This window comes from Balaenoptera ricei, chromosome 19, assembly GCF_028023285.1.
Source record: "Balaenoptera ricei isolate mBalRic1 chromosome 19, mBalRic1.hap2, whole genome shotgun sequence".
Taxonomy (NCBI): Eukaryota; Metazoa; Chordata; class Mammalia; order Artiodactyla; family Balaenopteridae; genus Balaenoptera; species Balaenoptera ricei.
In genome coordinates, this window is record NC_082657.1 from 14,896,622 (window position 1) to 14,918,356 (window position 21,735).

Here is a 21,735-nt window from a genome sequence, read left to right on the forward strand (position 1 = left end):
CAGGCTCTAGGTCCATCCACCTCACTACAAATAACTCAGTTTCGTTTTTTACTTTTTATGGATGACTAATATTCCATTGTATATATGTGCCGCAACTTCTTTATCCATTCATCTGTCGATGGACACTTAGGTTGCTTCCACGTCCTGGCTATTGTAAATAGTGCTGCAATGAACATTGTGGTACATGTCTGTTTTTGAATTATGGTTTTCTCAGGGTATATGCCCAGTAGTGGGATTGCTGGGTCATATGGTAGTTCTATTTTTAGTTTTTTAAGGAACCTCCATACTGTTCTCCATAGTGGCTGTACCAATTTACATTCCCACCAACAGTGCAAGAGGGTTCCCTTTTCTCCACACCCTCTCCAGCATTTGTTTTCTACCATAACTTCTTTATCCATTCATCTGTTGATGGGCAATTGGGTTGTTTCTATAGCTTGGCTGTTGTAAATAGTGCTGCTATGAACATTGGGGTGCATGTATCTTTTCTGATTAGTGTTTTTAGTTTTTTCCAAATATATACAAGGGATAGAACTGCTGGATCAGATGGTAGTCTATTTTTAGTTTTTTGAGGAACCTCCATACTGTTCTCCATAGTGGCTGTACCAATTTACATTCCAACCAGCACTGTAAGAGGGTTCCCTTTTCTCCACACTCTCTCCAGCATTTATTTATAGACTTTTGGATGATAACTATTCTGACCATTGTGAGGTGATATCTCATTGTTGTTTTTATTGGCATTTCTCTAAGAATTAGTGATGTTGAGCATCTTTTCATGTGCCTGTTGGCCATCTGTATGTCTTCTTAGGAGAAATGTCTATTTAGGTCTTCTGCCCATGTTTTGATTGGGTTGTTTGTTTTTTCATATTGATTTATATGAGCTGTTTGTATATTTTGGAATATTAACCCCTTGTTGGTTGAACTGCTTGCAAATATTTTCACCCACTCTGTAGGTTGTCCTTTTGTCTTTTTGAAAGTTTCCTTTGCTGTACAAAAGCTTTTAAGTTTAACTAGGTCCCATTTCTTTATTTTTGCTTTTATTTCTTTTGCCTTGGGAGACTGATCTAAGAAAATATTGTGACGATTTATGTCAAAACAGGTTTCACCTAGGTTCTCTTCTAGGAGTTTATGGTTTCCGGTCTTACATTTAGGTTCTTGATCCATTTTGAGTTTATTTTGTATATGTTGTGAGGTAAATGTTTTAATCTCATTGTCTTACATTTAGCTGTCCAGTTTTCCCAGCACCACTGGTTGAAGAGAATGTCTTTTCTCCATTGTATATCCTTGCCTCCTTTGTCATAGATTAATTGACCATAGGTGCGTAGGTGTATTTCTGGACTCTCTTCTGCTCCATTGACCTGCATGACTATTTTTGTGCCAATACCATGCTGGGTTTTTTGTTGTTGTTGTTGTTTTTTTTACTGATGAATAGTTGATTTACAATGTTGTTAGTTCCAGGTGTAGAGCAAAGTGATTCAGTTATACATATAACATCTTTCAGATTCTTTTCCCTTATAGGTTATTACAAAGTATTAGGTATAGTTCCCAGTGCTATACAGTAGATCCGTGTTGGTTATCTGTTTTATATATAGTAGTGTGTACGTTAATCCGCAACTCCTAATTTATCTCTCCTGCACTTCCCCTTGGGTAACCATAAGTTTGTTTTCTGTATCTGTGGGTCTACTTCTGTTTTGTAAATAAGTTCATTTGTATCTTTTTAAAACAATATTTATCTATTTATTCATTGGCTGCCCTGGGTCTTAGTTGCAGTGTGCAGCATATTCGTTGCCGCATGCAGGGTCTTCATTGCAGCATGTGGGATCTTTTAGTTGCAGCATGCGGGGTCTAGTTCCCTGAGCAGGAATTGAACCTGTAACCCCTGGACTGGGAGCGTGGAGTCTTAACCACTGGACCACCAGGGAAGTCCCTGCATCATTTTTTTAATATTCCACATATAAGTGATATCGTATGATACTTGCCATTTCGTCTGGACTTTTTCTGTCTGGCTTACTTTTTTTTTTTAATTTATTTATTTTATTGCTGTGTTGGGTCTTCGTTTCTGTGCGAGGGCTTTCTCTAGTTGTGGCAAGCGGGGGCCACTCTTCATCGCGGTGCACGGGCCTCTCACTATTGCGGCCTCTCTTGTTGTGGAGCACAGGCTCCAGACGCGCAGGCTCAGTAGTTGTGGCTCACAGGCCCAGTTGCTCCATGGCATGTGGGATCTTCCCAGACCAGGGCTTGAACCTGTGTCCCCTGCATTGGCAGGCAGACTCTCAACCACTGCGCCACCAGGGAAGCCCCCTGTCTGGCTTACTTTTATTTAGTATGATAATCTCAAGGTCCATCCATGTTGCAGCAAACAGCATTATTTCATTCTTTATGGCTAATATTCCATCGTATATATATACCATATCTTCTTTATCCATTCATCTCTCTTTTTTAAATTTATTTATTTTTGGCTGCATTGGGTCTTCATTGCTGCACACAGGCTTTCTCTAGCTGTGGCAAGCGGGGGCCACTCTTCGTTGCAGTATGCAGGCTTCTCATTGCGGTGGCTTCTCTTATTGTGGAGCACAGGCTCTAGGTGCGGTGCGCAGGTTTCAGTAGTTGTGGCATGCGGGCTCAGTAGTTGTGGCTCATGGGCTCTAGAGCACAGGCTCATTAGCTGTGGCACACAGGCTTAGTTGCTCCGCAGCATGTGGGATCTTCCCAGACCAGGGCTTGGACCCGTGTCCCCTGCATTGGCAGGTGGATTCCTAACCACTGCGCCACCAGGGCTGCCCCCTCCATTCATCTCTTGATGGACATTTAGGTTGCTTCCATGTCTTGGCTATTGTAAATAGTGCTGCAGTGAAGTTTATCATGCTGTTTTGATTACTGGAGTTTTGTAGTACAGTCTGAAGTCAAGGAAGGTGACACGTCCAGCTTTGTTCTTTTTTCTCAGGATTGCTTAGGCAATTCTGGGTCTTTTGTGGTTCCATTTGAATTTTAGGATTATTTGTCCTAGTTCTGTGAAAAATGTCATGGGTATTTTGATAGGGACTGCATTGAATCTGTAGATTGCTTTGGGAAGTATGGCCATTTTAACAATATTAATTCTTCCAAGAGTGTGTGGTATCTTTCCATTTCTTTGTATCATCTTCAAATTCCTTCATCAGTGTTTTATAGTTTTCAGTGTATAGGTCTTTCACCTCATTGGTTAAGGTTTAGTTATTTTATTGTTTTTGACACTTTTAAATGGGATTTTTCCCCACTTTTTCTTATATTTCATTATTAGTGTAAATAAACACCATAGATTTCTGTATATTAATCTTGTATCCTGCAGCTTTGCTGAATTCATTTATTACTTCTTATATTTTTGGGGTGGGCACTTTGGCGTTTTCTATATAGGTTAACATGTCATTTGCAAATAGTGAGTTTTACCTGTTCCTTTCCAATTTGGATACATTTTAGTTCTTTTTCTTATCTGATTGTGGCTAAGATTTCCAACACTGTATTAAATAGAAGTGGCAAGAGCAGGTATCCTTTACTTGTTTCTAAATATTAGAGGAAAGGCTTTCAGCTTTTCACATTGAGTATTATGTTAATTGTAGGTTTGTCATAAATGGCCTTCATTTTACTGAGATATGTTCCATGTACACTCTCATACTTTGATAGGAATTTTTATCATGAATGGATGTTGAATGCTGTCAAATGGATTTTCTGTGTCTATTGAGATGATCATGTGATTTTTATTCTTCCTTTTGTTAATGTGGTGTATCATATTGATTGATTTGCTAATGTTAAACCATCCCTGTGAACCTGGAATAAATCCAACTTGATCATAGTGTATGATCCTTTTTATGTATTGCTGGATTTGGTTTGCTAATACGTTTAGGATTTTTGCATCTATATTCATCAAATATATTGACCTGTAATTTCTTTTTTTGTAGTGTGTCTGGTTTTGGTATCAGGGTAATGGTGGCCTTGTAAAAATGAATTTGGGAGTGTTCCTTCCTCTTAAATTTTTTGGAATAGTTTGAGGATAGTTATTAAATTTTCTCTATATGTTTTGTAGAATTCCCCAGTGAAGCCGTCCAATCCTGGACTTCTGTTTGTAGGGAGTTTTTAAAATTACAGATTCTATTTCACTTCTAGTGATCAGTTTGTTCAAATTATCTGTTTCTAATTGACTCAGTCTTGGCAGGCTCTCTGCTTCTAGAAACTTGTCCCTTTCTTCTAGCTTGTCCAATTTGTTGGCATATAACTGTTCATAGTGTTCTTTCATGATTTCTTGTATTTCTGTGGTATTGGTTATTTCTCCTCTTTCATTTCTTATTTTATTTGGATCCTGTCTCTCTTCTTTTTGGTGAGTGTGGCTAAAGGTTTGTCCATTTTTAAAAACTTTTCACAGAACCCGTTATTGGTTTTATTGATCTTTTCTATTTTTTTAAAAAAATTATTTATTTATTTTTGGCTGCATTGGGTCTTAGTTGCTGTGCGCAGGCTTTCTCTAGTTGCAGCGAGTGAGGGCTACTCTTCGTTGTGGTGCATGGGCTTCTCACTGCAGTGGCTTCTCCTGTTGCAGAGCACAGGCTCTAGGCACACAGGCTTCAGTAGTTATAGCACGCAGGCTCAGTAATTGTGGCTCACGGGCTCTAGAGTACAGGCTCAGTAGTTGTGGCACATGGGCTTAGTTGCTCCACGGCATGTGGGATCTTCCCAGACCAGGGCTAGAACCCGTGTCCCCTGCATTGGCAGGCGGATTTTTTAAATTTATTTATTTATTTATTTTTGACTGTGTTGGGTCTTTGTCTCTGTGTGAGGGCTTTCTCCAGTTGCGGAGAGCGGGGGCCACTCCTCATCGTGGTGCACGGGCCTATCACCGTCACGGCCTCTCTTGTTGCGGAGCACAGGCTCCAGACACGCAAGCTCAGTAGTTGTGGCTCACGGGCCCAGTTGCTCCGCAGCATGTGGGATCTTCCCAGACCAGGGCCTGAACCCGTGTCCCCTGCATTGGCAGGCGGACTCTCAACCACTGCGCCACCAGGGAAGCCCTGGCAGGCGGATTTTTAACCACTGTGCCACCAGGGAAGCCCTCTTGTTTTTTAAAAATCTCATTTATTTCCTCTCTGATCTTTATTACTTCCTTTCTTCTGCTGACTTTGGGCATTGTTTGTTCTTTTTCTAATTGTTTTAGGTGGTAGTTTAGGTTGGTTTTTTTTTTTTAAGATTTATTTATTATTTATTTTATTTATTTTTGGCTGTGTCGGGTCTTAGTTGAGGCACGTGGGATCTTTGTCGAGGCATGTGGGATCTTTTGTTGCAGTGTGTGGGCTTCTCTCTAGTTGTGGCATGTGGGTTTTCTCTCTCTAGTTGTGGTGCACAGGCTCCAGGTTGTGTGGGCTCTGTAGTTTGCAGCACGCAGCCTCTGTAGTTGAAGCATGCAAGCTTAGTTGCCCTGCGGCATGTGGGATCTTAGTTCCCTGACCAGGGATCGAACCCGTGTCCCCTGCACTGTAAGGCGGATTCATTACCACTGGACCACTAGGGAAGTCCCTAGCTTGTTTTTTTTTTTTTTTTTTAGATTTTTTTCTTACTTCTTGAGGAAGGCCTGTATCATTATGAACTTCCCTCCTAGAACTGTTTTTGGTGCATCATAGATTTGGTAATGTGTTTTCATTTTCTTTTGCCACAAGGAGTTTTCTGATTTCTTTGATTTCATCATTGATCCATTGGTTTTAAAGTAGCATGTTGTTTAGTCTCTGTTTTCCTTCTTTTCCTGTTTTCTTTCTGTCGTTGATTTCTAGTTTCAAACGTTGTGGTCAGAAAAGATGCTTGAAATAATTTCTATCCTCTTCTTTGCTAAGGCTTTTGTGACCTAGTATGTGGTCTATCCTAGAAAACATTCCATGGGTGCTTGAAAAGAATGTGTATTGTTTGTTTTTGTTTGTTTTGGATGTAGTGTTCTGTAGATATCAATGAAGTACAACTGGTTTATTGTGTCATTTAGGATCTCTCTTGCCTTATTTATTTTGTCTGTATGATCCGTCCATTGATGTTAGTGGGGTGTTAAAGTCTCCTAATATTATTGCATTGTCAATTTCTCCCTCTGTGTCTGTTAGTATTTGCTGCATATATTTAGGTGCTCCTGTTTTGGGTGTGTACATGTTAACAAATGTAATATCCTCCTCTTGTATTTATCCCTATATCATTATGTAATGCCTCTGTCTTACTTTATGGCCTTTGTTTTGTTTGATATGGGTATTGCTACCCCCTTTTTCTTTTCTATTTGCATGACATATCTTTATCCATCCCCTTACTTTCAGTCAGTGTGTCTTTCGCCCTGAAGTGAGTGTCTTGTAGGCAGCATATTGCAGGTTCTTTTTCTTTTCCCCCAATCTGCCACTCTGTGTCTTTTGATTGGAGCATTTAGTCCAATGATGTTTAAAGTAATTATTGATAGGTGTATATTTATTGCCATTTAATCCTTGTTTTGCAGTCCTTTTTTTTTCTGATGATTTTCTTTTGTGATATGCTTGAGTTCCTTTCTTTTTATTTTATATTTTGTGAATCTATTGTATGTTTTTGCTTTGTAGTTACCGTGGAGTTCAAGTATGCTGACCCATAACTATATCTACTTGCTTTACACTGATAATCATTCAAGTTAAATCATGTTCTAAAAGATGTATTTTTTTTTTAATTTTTTTTTAAATTTTTTTTTTGGCTGTGTTGGCTCTTCATTTCTGTGTGAGGGCTTTCTCTAGTTGTGGCAAGCGGGAGCCACTCTTCATCGCGGTTCGTGGGCCTCTCACTATTGCAGCCTCTCTTGTTGCGGAGCACAGGCTCCAGTCGCACAGGCTCAGTAGTTGTGGCTCACGGGCCTAGTTGCTCCATGGCATGTGGGATCTTCCCAGACCAGGGCTCGAACCCGTGTCCCCTGCACTGGCAGGCAGACTCTCAACCACTGCACCACCAGGGAAGCCCCTAAAAGATGTATATTTTTATATTTCCCTCCTCCCAGACTTTTATTTTGATGTCCTCTTTTATATCTTCATGTTTATCCTTTTACTGTTTATTATAGTTATCACTTTTATAATTCTAAAAATTTATTTTTAATCTACATACTGGGTTATTTAAGTAATCTTCAATCCTTAATATATATTTGCCTTTCCTATTGTGATTTCCCCTTTCCTATAGATTCTATGTAGCAGTATTGGGAGTGTGGGCTGTTGAAGTCAAGACTGCTGCTGAACTGGGGAATGAGGCATGGGATCAAGGTAAATTAAAATACCACAAAACTCTGAGATTCACTTGGTTATTTTTTCTTTTCCATTATGGTTTATTACAGGATATTGAATATAGTTCTCTGCTATACAGTAGGAACTTGTTTATGCATTCTATATATAATAGTTTGCATGTGCTAATCCCAAACTCTCAATCATCCCTCCCCCACCCCACCCCCTTGGCAACCATAAGTCTTTTCTCTATATCTTTGAGTCTGTTTGTTTCATAGATAAGTTCATTTGTGTTATATTTTAGACTCCACATATAAGTGATATCATATGGTATTTGTCTTTCTTACTTCACTTAGTATGATAACACTTGTTTTTTTTCTTGATTCAGCAGTTCTCTGAATGCTGTACGCTTTTGATTATTTTCCAGATTTTTGAAAAAGTTGATTCTGTTTTTGCCAGTCTATTAATTACTTTTGTGGTTGGATGGACTGCTGCAGTTTCCTACTCTGCTATTTTTCTGTTCAGAGTATTTGTGGGTCTCATATATATTTTTAAGAGTTGATCTAGGCACGACATAATATATACGGTTGTCCCCTGGTACAGTGTATTAATGCCTGGACCCACTGCATATACCAAAATCCACAGATGCTCTATTCCCTACTTACATAAAATGGTGTAGTACTTGCATGTAACCTACACACATGCTTGTATACTATAAATTATCTCTAGACTACTTATAATACTTAATAAAATATAAATGTTATGTAAATAGTTGGGAATACAATGTAAGTGCTATGTAAATAGTTGCCAGCATGTGGCAAATTTAAGTTTAGCTTTTTGGAACTTTCTGGAATTTTTTTTCAAATATTTTCAACCTGTGGATGTGGAACCCACAGACATGGAGGGCCAACTGTACATACTGAAGTAGAATGGTTCAACATTTATCCACTGTAAGTGTAGAAACCTTACTTTTCCTTTCTTCTCTCTCATTTCTAATTGACTTGAATATTTCTTGAAGACCACATTAGACAGTGTTATGATTTTTGTTTCAACTGTCAAACATAATTAAGGAAAGAAAAGGAAAGTCTACTGTACCCACAGTTTTGCTCTTATGGTGTTCTTTCTACCTTCCTTGTTTTTCACGATTCTTTAATGTTTCATTTTTGTTTACAGGTATTTCTTTAGGCATTCTTTGGGGGTAGTTTTGTTGGCAACAAATCCTGGAAGTCATTCTTTGAGGGTATGCCTGTTGTGAAAAATCATTTTCATCTGAGGCTGCTCTTGATTTCTCATTTCCTGAACAATATTTTCATTGGTTATGGAAGATCAGGCTCCCCATTTAGGCACCATTGACATTGTACTGGTAGTGGAGGGGCCCATTAAAGGCTGGACTTCATACTCGACTTTTTCTGACACAGTCTGGTGGGGACATTGGGGATACTGTTTTACAACCTGTTAAAGGTCAGAGGGCTGGAGTCTCCATTTGGCCCCTGGTGTCAGTGGTGGGGATAGGGCCACAGATTTTTTTGGTGGTGTTTGCCTGAAGTAGAGCAGTTGTTTAAAAGTTTCATGTCTTGTTAGGCTGTCCTTTCCTGTTTGTTTCTCTGGTTGGAGAGAATAGGCTTTTCTTGAGACTTTTTTTTCAGTCTCTGCACATTAGCATTTCAATTACCAGCTTCTTTAGCTCCAAGTTTGGGATATAAATGAAACATGCGGAACTCACCCCATGTTGCTCCTTAGGTCCTGTGGTCCCTAGCTTCTCTTCATCTTTGAGAGTCATCTTGTTTGTTTTATATATAATGTCCAGAGTTTTGAGTTGTATTTAGCAGGAAGAACAGGGAAAAGGACATGTATTCCATCTTTTTAGACAGAAGTCCCTCTACTGAGTTATTTTTGCAAAAACATTTAAATAACTTGTGTAATCTCTAGTAGATTCTGTTTTGGGGATATAGTATATATGTTCACATCATTTTGAGGATTCAATTCATACTTTAAAGTCCTATTCTGTTTATTCTACTGGTAGTATTTCCAGTTGGTTAGCTTTGTTTCTCTATTAATTATATGAGAATCAACTTTTATCAAATGTTTGGTAATCCTGACATATACTCAGTTTTACACTTGAGGATCCTTTTGATGTAATCTGCTTCAGGGCAGGACTAGGATGTGCTGCCTTGATTTGTACTCTGATTTGTTTCTAGAGAGAGACAGGCTAGCAGGAGGTCTGTTGTGGTACAAAATTTCTTGCCAGCTAGTCCTAGGTGTAGGGATGCTCCTATTTTTTCCAGAATAATATCAATCAGTAGCCTCTCACATTCTCCCAGAAGCAAACAATAGTACTTGCTAACTAGTTTAAGGAAGGGTGATATGCTAGGTGAAATTACTTCTCCCAGCAAACAATCTCACTGTTGACACTGTCTCCACTCGTGTTCCTTGTGACAAACCCTAGACATAGATCACATTATGCCACACTTACTTTTTAAATTGTGGTGTATATTTTCTCGTGTTCTGGTCTTAGATCATCTGGTTTCCTTAGATGATCTAATGCCAAGTACTTCAGGTATTCTCTGATATTCACCAGAAGTTATTTAGATTTTCAGGAGCTGCCTATATGTGGTATGTATTGTATGTATAATAGTCCCAGCACCATTTATTAAAATCTAAACAAAAACATTGAAGTACCTTTGTTTTGACAGTTGTTTTCAAGAAATTCTTATAAAGAATTAAATTTATCCTTATGCCTAGAGTGTGTATAGGCATGTGTATATACATACGATATATTCCATCAAATATAAAATGTTTTGATACTGGAACACTGTTGATCTTAGCAGAAAATACCAATGAAAGCTTTTCATACACATAAAAATCTTGGTTGGTATTTACTTGAAAGTAATTATAGGACACCACTGATTGTTAAATTGTATCATCTTCAAAATGTTAAAATGAGAGAGCACTTTTTCATTTTGAGAAATCAGCACAATATCAGTGATAGTAAGGCTAAAAGAATGAATCTAGAAGATAACAGAACTTTATCAATTCTTTTTTCAATCATTTAAGCTAGATATATACATAATTAGAAATTTCCAATGCTGGTTTATTTCAAATAAATGAGAATTTACTGCATAATGCTTTTATATCATTTTGCTGACAAATATTCTATTTAGCTTTTGGCCTTTTCTATTTAATTAGAACTCATCTAGATTTTGCCTTTTAATAACTATTCTCTAGTTTTGTCATTTGGATTACATCAGTCATGCAGCATGAACTGGGAAAATTCTGTTAAGGATTATCTGCTGGCTTATAAAAAGGAGCTTTTTGGCTAAATTTAACTTTCCCAGTCATTAATAGTCTCTTCAGGCTTGATTATGTTTTATCAATTTCAATAAAGTTCACTTTCTAGAAAATAATTCATTAACTGGAATTTTGTATATATTGAAATAAATTTACATAATATTTCCTCACAAAGAACATCAGTATCTGTGTTAATAATATCCCTATTGTTATTCATGATGCTATAATTGTGTCATTTTTCTTTTCTTTCCTTTTATCAAATTTGGAAAAATTGGGTAAGTCAACGAGTGTTTTTTAAAATTAGTTTCTAATTTAAATTGCATTAACTACTTCCTTCTGTTAGCATTCGTTTTATTTTGTAATTTTTAAACTTTTTCACTTGAATGCTTATTTTTTTCAAGTTTTATCAAGTGCCTAATATATGAGAAAGACATTGGAATAGGTGCTGAGGTGGGAGATAACAAAAAGTCCCATCCCTTAATTTTAGTTTCCTGTATGCATCAAAAGAGGTTTGGCTACATCTCACAAATTTTGAAATACAGACATTTCAGTACCAGTCCTTTCTGAATGGCTTATAATTTAAAATTTGACTTTTAGTTTAATCTATTACTTGTTTTATACATATAGATTATTATACATTTCCAAGAGGAGGTGCAAATTATTACCCAATTACTTACTAATTGCAAAAAAATAAGATAGATAGTTTTATAATGAGAGATCTGGCAGTCACAAATACCTGTGAAGTGTTCTTGCTAAAAATGTTTAACAAGAGGCAAATCAAGCTTCTACTTAAGTTTCAATTTAGAAACAGTGTAACAAGATGAACAACATTATGAGGAAATAAATTTGACAAACCAAGAACTCAAGACATTCTAAGACAACTGTGATGGACTCTTCAAAAAAACATAACCATGAAACAAAGATGGGGGAGTGCTGTTCAGTTTAAAAGTGACATAACCACTAACATGTATGAGCCTGGAGAGTGAATCCTTGTTAAAAGATATTCTTGAGAATATTAGGGAAAATTAAATATGGACTGCATATTAGAATGTTGTATAGAATTAATTTTTAAGGTGTGATTATAATATTTGGGTAATATGTATTATTCTAACTTCTCGGATACAAACTGATTTATTGAGGGTAAAGTGATATAATGTTTACAATTTACTCTTAAATGGTACAGCAAAAATTATATTTTATAGAAAAATGAAGCAAATATACAAAGTAAATCTTCAAATCTAGGTGAATGGTAAATGGATGTTCATTATAGAATGCGTTCTATCTTTTTGTCAGAAATTTTTCATAATAAAGTTGGTAAATATTTTCTAGGCAGTTTGCTGTTATCCTTTTAACTTCTATATTATTGGTAAAATCCTTCACACCGTTCCCTGATGTTTCAGCAGCTATATTCTTAATATTTTCACACTCACTAAATCCTTAGGGTTAATTTTCAGCTCTAATTTTCTGGTAGAACTTAAGCAATGAGGTCTGCATTTGATCTTTACATGTTCTTTATATTCTTATGGATTTTATCAAAGATGAATTTCCTGAAATACAGTAAGTGATGAATGACTTTCTAAATTTGTTACCTGCATTATGTCTTTATATTAAGAAACTCACTAATTATAATGTTGATAATAATAAAAATAATAATCATATCCATTATTCATTCAAAGGAGTTTTTTGGCCAGGTACTTTTTGCAAAATATTGTACATGTTATAAACTATCAACCACACTTTTAGGTGGGTACCATTTTACAAATGACACACAGAAGGGTAAATGTGTTGCCCACTATCACATAGATAGTAAAGGCAATGATGATAAGTATATGTCATTGATTAAAAACTTCCCCACAATTATTTTGATGACAAATTGAAATTATAATGCAGTATTCATAGTTCAGGCATAGAAAAATGGAATCTGGCGGACACTGAGGATCTGGTCTGAGGCACATTCACGCATCACTGAGAACCTGAATTTTCTCTGAATTGTATTAAACTCAAGGACAGCACCAGCTGTTTTCAAAACAGTATCTGCTAGCAGGTGCTAGTTGCAACCCTGTAGTTTAAAAGTCTCCCACCCCGACACAATTATGTAATCATTGTGAACCCCAAAGCATCCTTGTTTAACAAGCACCTTACCTCTTGCCAGCTCACATCCTAATTCTTGACAACTTATGTAACTTTGCAGTTTTTTACCTTTTTAAGCCTACCCCATTTTATAGTCCAGCAGAACACAATTCGAGTACTTTCTTGGGTTTGTGTTTCTTGGGCTGCAGTTCTAACAAACCCCAAATAAAAGCGCTTTTTTCCTTTCTTTCTTTTTTTTTTTCTTCAACCAGGTCTCTGTTCTTGGAATTCTTGGTTAACAGTTACATTAACAGGTTTATTTCCTAATACGAACTTCCTAAAATTTAAGAAGGATTGAGAGGTATTAGAAGGCTGTTACACACTTACTAAATTAACATGTCTGGAAAAAGAGTCACATTAACAGAATTTCTTTCTGGCATGAATATTTTGCTATTCTATAAACAGAAAATGACGTGGAAATGCTTTCACATATTCCATTACATTATGAATTCTCTGATGCCGATAAAGATGCGAATGTTGTCTAAAGACCTTCCTACATAACTTATAGGGTTTCTCAGCAGTATGAAAACTCTGATGTTCAGTAAAGTATGAATTAAGTCTAAAGGCCTTCCCACATTCTTTACACTCACAGGATTTCTCACCAGTATGAATTCTTTGATATGGTCTAAGGTCTCCACTACGACTAAAGGCCTTCCCACATTCCTTACATTCATAGCGTTTTACACCCATATGAATTTTCTGCTGTTGAGTCAACTGTCCACATCAACTAAAGGCCTTATCACATTCTTTACATACATAGAGTTTGAAACCAGAATGAATTCTCAGATGTTCTTTTAGATCTGTTCTATGAATAAAGGCCTTTCCACATTCTTTACATTCATAGGGCTTTTCACCAGTGTGAATTATCTGATGCTCAGTAAAGTAGAAACTAAATTTAAAGGCTTTCCCACATTCTATACATTTGTAGGGTTTCACATCAGTATGAATTTTTTCTTATGTACACTATCTTGAGAATATACTCCCACAAGTCTTCCCACATTCCTTACATTCATATGATTTCTTACCAGTATGCATTCTATGATGTACTCTAAGGTTCTACAAAAGCCTTCCCACATACCTTACAGTCGAAAGGTTTTATACCGGTATGAACTGTTTTATGTCAATTAAACTGTTCACGCACACTAAAGGTTTTTTCATATTTCTTACATTCATAAGGTTTCTTACCTGTATGTATTCTTCTGTGTTCAGTGAGGTAAAAATCGAGTCTAAAGGCCTTCCCACATTCCTTAACATTCACAGGGCTTCTTTTGCCTGTATGAATTTTCTGCTGACAGGTAAGTTGACCACATGCACTAAAAGTTTTCCCACATTCCTTACATTCACAGGGTTTATTGCCTGTATGAATTTTCTAATGCTGTGTAAGGAAAAAAACAAGTAGAAAAGCTTTTCCACAATCTTGACATTCATAGGGTTTCTCACCAGTATGAAATCTCTGATGCAGAGTAAGCTGATAGCTACAACTAAAGACCTTCCCATATTCATTACATTCATAGAGTTTCTCACCAGTATGAATTTTCTGATGTACACTTAGATGATAGACACTTTTTTTTTTTTGGCCACACTGCATGGCTTGCGGGATCCTAGTTCCCCGACCAGGGATCGAACCCGGGCCCACGGCAGTGAAAGCACCGAGTCCTAACCACTGGACAGCTAGGGAATTCCCGATAGACACTATTAAACGTATTCCCACATTCTTTAAAATCAAAAGTTTATCACTAGAATAAATTTTCTCATGTTGAACAAAATTTGAGCCACAACTAAAGGGTTTTCCACATTCCCTATATTCATAAAGTTTCTGACTACTATGAATTCTCTGATTCAGAGTAAAAGATGAATGTTTTCTATATGTTGGCATGTTATAGATGATTTTCATTTGACTGAAATATCTATCTCGAGGTCCCTGTTGACCCTCAAACTCACTTTTGCTCTGCCACTCATTTCTCAAAATAGATCCTTTAAGACAAGGAGTTTTACTTCCTCCTATTATCTTCCATCGGGATAAACGGATTTCATAAATGTCCTTCTCTGGAGATAACTTCTTGGTCTTATACCTGGAGAGTAAACCTAAAAGAAAACAAAAAGCAAACAAAGATTATTTTCTAGCAGCCAGCAAAACATACAGTTTCTATCTTAAAAATAGGATACAAAATGAAAACAATTCTTGTAAAGAAATAAATGGCTTAAAGAACTTTCAATATAATTAGGTAGTTTGAAGTCAAAACAATATGAGCTGAGAGAATAATGAGAGATTATGTAAGATTGTGGTGATTTGAAATTTAGGTGTCAATCAGAATAATCTGGAGAGCTTCTTACAAGTACAGCTATTTGGGTACCACCCCAGACCAAGGTGAATGAAATCTAGAGGAGTCATTGGGCATCTACATGTTTAATAACTTCACAAGATGATTCCAATATAAATCAAAGTTTAGGAGTTCCCATTTAATAATATTAATCATTTCCTTTACTCTTAAAATAAAATCCAAACATGTTACCATAGAATATAATACGGCCTTTGCTTACCTAAAGACTTCTTTGGAAGAAACTGTCCTCTTTACTCTCTTAGGACACTTGCTACCGTTCAGCTCCTAGATTATGCCCACAACCTTTCCATTTCATACATCTTTTTACAGGCTATTTCATCTCCTAAGAATCACCTCTCCTGGGCTCAATGAAAGGCTGACTATTCATCCTTTCATCTTAGGTTAAACATTTCTTGCACAGAAATGCTTGCCCTGCTGACTATAAGTAGATCCATGTTGTTTATTCTCAATCACAACATCATGATTCTTTTCTTCATGTCACAGATTTCAACACATATACATTAATTTTCACTTTGCTTTGCTGTTTCTGATTCCCAAACCGTCCCAAAGGAAGATATAATTCCTATTTCATTCAAAATAAATAAATTCACCAGTACACAGCAGGTGTTAAATGATTAACTGTAGAATAAAATAACTGTCAAATTATGATACTAGAAGAAAACATTACAAAGTCACTGTAATGCAGTTGAATATCATAATAATCACTTAATTTAAATAATTTCACAACACTCAAAAGACATTTCTCCCTGCCTCTAATCTCTCATACCTTACTGCAGTGATTAAATGCACTTTTTCCTACTTTACTTCCTATATATATGAGAACTAAAGGAAATTCAAGGTAGCTCAGCCAAATGTGTAAAAGGAAAAAGGTCCTTGTTTTACCTAATAATTCTTTAAGCAGTTATCCAATCAAACAGAGATGTCTCCACCAATATTGTTCCTTCCCTGCTGTGCATAGAGATGTGTATAATTAACATACATTCAGTTGAGTTTTACTATTATTCAACCCTCCTGGATGCTCAGTCTGCTTACTTCATAACATTTCACAGGTTTCCCTTCTATCCCCTTACATCTAGAACCAACCATTCTTATTCTTTATGGAAAAGTATCTGAATGATTTTTAGATATTATAGCAGTCATGTATCATATTGAACAGTTATTTAAAAACTGAACAAGGAGACTATAATTTTGGAGAAAGCAGAGTAAGTGAATGGCATGAGGAAACTGGGGAACTAGGAGTGTCAAGGAATCTATTAAAAAGGATATTTGGGATAAAACCTGGAGGGTGCCAATCTAGATAAAAGAAGAGCCTATGAAAAATCTAAATAGTGGATGTAAGGTTCAATTTGAAATGAATGGAGAAGAAATTCTCCGTGATTACAATATAAGTATAAAAATGGAGGGAGTTTGAAACAAAACAATCTCTGAACATAACACAATAACAATTTAAATAATAACAGCAAAAAATTAAAAGCTCTTCTATTTGTAAACAATGTACTTAACTAAGCAACTGTTGTTTCAATGAGGAAATACAAATTATCAGGGACTTCCCTGGTGGTCCAGTGGGTAAGACTCTGTGCTCCCAATGCAGGGGGCCTGGGTTTGATCCCTGGTCGGGGAACTAGATCCTGCATGCATGCCACAACTAAGAGTTTGCACGCTTCAACGAAGATCCTTTGTGCCACAACTAAGAACCGGCACAGCCTAAATAAATAAATAAATATTAAAAACAATTAAAATATCAGACTTACTAGAAAATTTTGATGACAAAAATAACATCAGAATGGATGACATACCAATTTAGTGCTCAGAAAAAAAGTCAAAGACTTAAATGGTTATATTAACCTAAATATAAGACTGAAGTAAGCACCCTACAAAAAGATAGAAAAGGAATGTAAGCTGAAATAAAGCAAAAGAAAGGAATAAAGACAAAATGCAATCAGTCAAAAAATAGAAAAAGATGGGGTAAACATAAAATAGCTCATTCTTAAAAACAAATCAGTAAGAGAAATAAATCCTTGGCCTACCTAATAAAGAAAAAAAGAGGAAGAGAAAACTTTTAAATGACAAAGGGGAAATGTCTAAAAGAATATATTTTTTTAATTATACAAGATTATTTTGTAAATAAATTTTAATCTGTATGTGAAATAGTTTTTTTTTAGGAAAAGAACTGATCAAAACCAACTCTAAAAAAGATAAAGTGTAAGTAGACCAACTTCCCTTGAAAAAACAGAGAAGCCTGTCAACGAATTATTCCCTAGGAAAGGTAACAGTAATGCACATTCCTATCATCCAAACTGTGGTCTTTAAGTATTATTCCCTACTAATATCAACCTGAGCTCTTTGGAGAATTTGCAGATTCCTAATCTAAAGCAAGGAAGGTATGTGTGTCCATGATTTCTTGTGCCAAAAAGTAAGGAAGATTGCACAGATTAGTGAGTGATGTCAAAATAACATAGGGAACAGCTTAAGAAGCGAGCCAGGCTAACATTGAGACAACAGGAGAGAGCAAGAGCAAGAGCAAGAGCGAGGGAGGGAGATGGATGATCATTTATTGAAATGCATTTAATCAATGAAAATCAATGAATATATATATATGTGAAAGAACATTTCCAATGTCAGCAAGGTGGCTATTTAAATAACTCTGTACTTGGAAAATTGATAGTTCAAAAGGAAAAAACAAGCACATTTTCTGCTTTTCTAAATTAAGAACTACTGTTCATCAAAGTCATCAATAAGAGAGTAAAAGGTAAGCCATCATATGCAAGATATTATATATGAAATACACACATACACCCGAACCCTGGTTTCTTTGGAGTACTTGTGGATTTCTGATCTGAAGCAGAGAAGGTAGGAGTTGAGTCCAGGATTTCCTGTACCAAAAAAGCAAGGAAGATTAAAGATTAATGGGTGATGGGTAGATTAATGTGTGGAGATATAGATATAGATAGATAGATAGGGACAGCTATACATAGATATTTAGCTATATAGACATAGATATATCTCAAGTTGTATCCAGAATAAAAATCAACTCCTAAAAACCAGGAAGAAAAAACCCAGCCAACTAAATAGAACACTGTGTGGAAGACTTCAATGGGCATTTCTTAAAAGAGGGTATCCAAATAGTCAACAAAAATAAAGCAGTACTGCAATTTTCAGGGAAATGTGAATTAAAACACAATGCTACCAACTACTCAACAGAATGGCTAAAATGAAAAGATGGGAGAGAAACAATATCAAATGCCTTTAAGGTTGCATAACAAGAATTCTCTTATACACTAATAGTGGGAATGCACGTTAGCACAACTGCTTAGGAAAATTGAAAGTATCACAGTTCAACATGTATATCCAGTGTCACCAAATGCCACTCCTAAGTAGACACTTAACAAAAATTTGTAAATATACTCCTTGTTATTCAAATGTGATCTCAACAGATTTCCAATCTGTGCACTTTCCATCCAGTGTGAGACAGGACACCCAGGAAAGGTCCTTCCTAGCACTGAGGGAGAAAAGGCTGCTGAACCAGGAAAAACCTGACTCTTGGTCAGCGATGCTTTCAAGAGAAAAATCTTATTTTTTTAACTGAAGTACAGTTGATTTACAATGCTGTGTTAGTTTCAGGTGTCAGAGAAAGATCATGATCAAAAGGGGAAAATGTGAAAATTAACAAACAAACTAATTTAAAAAGGACTTGGGAGGCCAGAAGGCAGAGTTCTTAAAACCAACCACTCATGTCAGTTGCATACCCAATAGGAAGAGAGGTACTTTGCATCTCCAACAGGAAGAAGGATACTACATTATTATCAAGTAGGAGGAAGAATTTTTCCTTTCCTGGCAACAGCCCAGCCAGTGAGCGACTGTCACAACTCAGCCAGTAAAATGCCACTCACTTCAAACTCTTAGTTTCCTCCAATGAACTCTTTGTAATAGCCACTCCCACTCCCTCTTCTCCTCTATAAAACAAAACAAAAAAACTCTCTCCTTTGGACTTGCCTGTGGTTTGCCATAGATTGCACGTCCTGAATTGCAATTTCTTTGCTGTTCCCAAATAAACCCATTTTGCTGATAAAATAACTGGCTGATATATTGTTTTAGGTAAACAATTGGAAAACTAAATATCATAAAGATGTTAGTTCATTAATAAATGTAATGTAAGGCCAATTAGAATATAACGAGGAGGAGCTTCAAGATGGCAGAAGAGTAAGACGTGGAGATCACCTTCCTCCCCACAAATACATCAGAAATACATCTACATGTGGAACAACTCTTACAGAACACCTACTGAACGCTGGCAGAAGACCTCAGACCGCCCAAAAGGCAAGAAACTCCCCATGTACCTAGGTAGGGCAAAAGAATAAAAAAAAAAAAAACAGAGACAAAAGAATAGGGACGGGACCTGCACCAGTGGGAGGGAGCTGTGAAGGAGGAAAGGTCTCCACACACTAGGAAGCCCCTTCGTGGGCGGAGACTGCGGGTGGCGGAGGGGGGAGCTTCGGGGCCGCAGAGGAGAGCACAGCCACAGGGGTGCGGAGGGCAAAGGGTAGAGATTCCTGCACAGAGGACCGGTGCCGACCAGCACTCACCAGCCTGAGAGGTTTGTCTGCTCACCCGCCGGAATGGGTCGGGGCTGGGAGCTGAGGCTCCGGCTTCGGTGGGATCCCAGGGAGAGGACTGGGGTTGGCAGCGTGAACACAGCCTGAAGGGGCTAGTGCGCCACAGCTAGCCGGGAGGGAGTCTGGGAAAGAGTCTGGAGCTGCCGGAGTGGCAAGAGACTTTTTCTTGCCTCTTTGTTTCCTGGTGCGCGAGGAGAGGGGATTCAGAGTGCTACTTAAAGGAGCTCCAGAGATGGGCACGAGCCACGGCTATCAGTGCGGACCCCAGAGATGGGCATGAGACGCTAAGGCTGCTGCTGCCGCCACCAAGAAGCCTGTGTGCAAGCACAGGTCACTATCCACACCTCCCCTCCCGGGAGCCCATGCAGCCCACCACTGCCAGGGTCCCGTGATCCAGGGACAACTTCCCCGGAAGAACACACAGCATGCCTCAGGCTGGTGCAACGTCATGCCTGCCTCTGCTGCCACAGGCTCTCCCCGGTCTCCGTACCCCTCCCTCCCCCCGGCCTGAGTGAGCCACAGCCCCCGAATCAGCTGCTCCTTTAACCCCGTCCTGTCTGAGCGAAGAACAGATGCCCTCAGGCGACCTACACGCAGAGGCAGATCCAAATCCAAAGCTGAACCCTGGGAGCTGTGGGAACAAAGAAGAGAAAGGGAAATTTCTCCCAGCAGCCTCAGGAGCAGCGGATTAAATCTCCACAATCAACTTGATGTACCCTGCATCTGTGGGATACCTGAATAGACAATGAATCATCCCAAATTGAGGAGGTGGACTTTGGGAGCAACGATATATATATTTTTTTCCCTTTTTCTCTTTTTGTGAGTGTGTATGTGTACACTTCTGTGTGTGATTTTGTCCGTATAGCTTTGCTTTCACCATTTGTCCTAGGGTTCTGTCTGTCTGTTTTTTTGTTTGTTTTTGTTCTTGGTATAATTTTTAGCACTTGTTATCATTGGTGGATTTGTTTTTTGGTTTGGTTGCTCTCTTCTTTCTTGCTTTCTTTTTTTTTTAATTACTTAAAAATTTTTTTTTAATAATTATTTTTTGTTTTTTATTTTAATAACTTTATTTTATCTTCTTTCTTTCTTTCTTTTTTCCTCCCTTTTATTCTGAGCCATGTGGATGACAGGCTCTTGGTGCTCCAGCCAGCCGTCAGGGCTGTGCCTCTGAGGTGAGAGAGCCAAGTTCAGGACACTGGTCCACAAGAGACCTCCCAGCTCCACGTAATATCAAACGGTGAAAATCTCCCAGAGATCTCCATCTCAACGCCAAGTCCCAGCTCCACTCAACGACCAGCAAGCCACAGTGCTGGACACCATATGCCAAACAACTAGCAAGACAGGAACACAACCCCATCCATTAGCAGAGAGGCTGCCTAAAATCATAATAAGGACACAGACACCCCAAAATACACCAACAGACGTGGACCTGCCCACCAGAAAGACAAGATCCAGCCTCATCCACCAGAACACAGGCACTAGTCCCCTCCACCAGGAAGCCTACACAACCCACTGAACCAACCTTAGCCACTGGGGACAGACACCAAAAACAACGGGAACTATGAACCTGCAGCCTGGGAAAAGGAGACCCCAAACACAGTAAGTTAAGCAAAATGAGAAGACAGAGAAATACACAGCAGATGAAGGAGCAAGGCAAAAGCCCACCAGACCTAACAAATGAAGAGGATATAGGCAGTCTACCTGAAAAAGAATTCAGAATAATGATAGTAAAGATGATCCAAAATCTTGGAACTAGAATGGAGAAAATATAGGAAACGTTTAACAAGCACCTAGAAGAACTAAAGAGCAAACAAACAGTGATGAACAACACAATAAATGAAATTAAAAATTCTCTAGAAGGGATCAATAGCAGAATAACTGAGGCAGAAGAACGGATAAGTGACCTGGAAGATGAAATAGTGGAAATAAATACTGCAGAGCAGAATAAAGAAAAAAGAATGAAAAGAATTGAGGACAGTCTCAGAGACCTCTGGGACAACATTAAACGCACCAACATTCGAATTATAGGGGTCCCAGAAGAAGAAGAGAAAAAGAAAGGGACTGAGAAAATATTTGAAGAGATTATAGTTGAAAACTTCCCTAATATGGGAAAGGAAACAGTTAATCAAGTCCAGGAAGAAGACAGAG

The 21,735-nt window shown here is 37.7% G+C and overlaps 1 long non-coding RNA gene across 3 annotated transcripts in view; it reads right to left on the bottom strand.

Moving 5' to 3' along the window:
• LOC132354372 (uncharacterized) overlaps positions 1-21,735 on the bottom strand; it is a 56,222-nt gene that overhangs the window by 8,716 nt on the left and 25,771 nt on the right. Inside the window, exons 3-7 of one of the 3 annotated variants that reach the window (XR_009499247.1) lie at positions 17,769-17,847; positions 15,857-15,919; positions 14,574-14,717; positions 13,818-14,007; positions 12,702-12,909 (exon numbers count right to left, since the gene is read on the bottom strand). This is a non-coding gene — a long non-coding RNA (uncharacterized LOC132354372). Of the gene's footprint in view, positions 1-12,167; positions 12,910-13,817; positions 14,008-14,573; positions 14,718-15,856; positions 15,923-17,768; positions 17,848-21,735 lie in introns of those variants that run through there. The other 2 variants (XR_009499245.1, XR_009499246.1) reach the window with 2 other exon arrangements.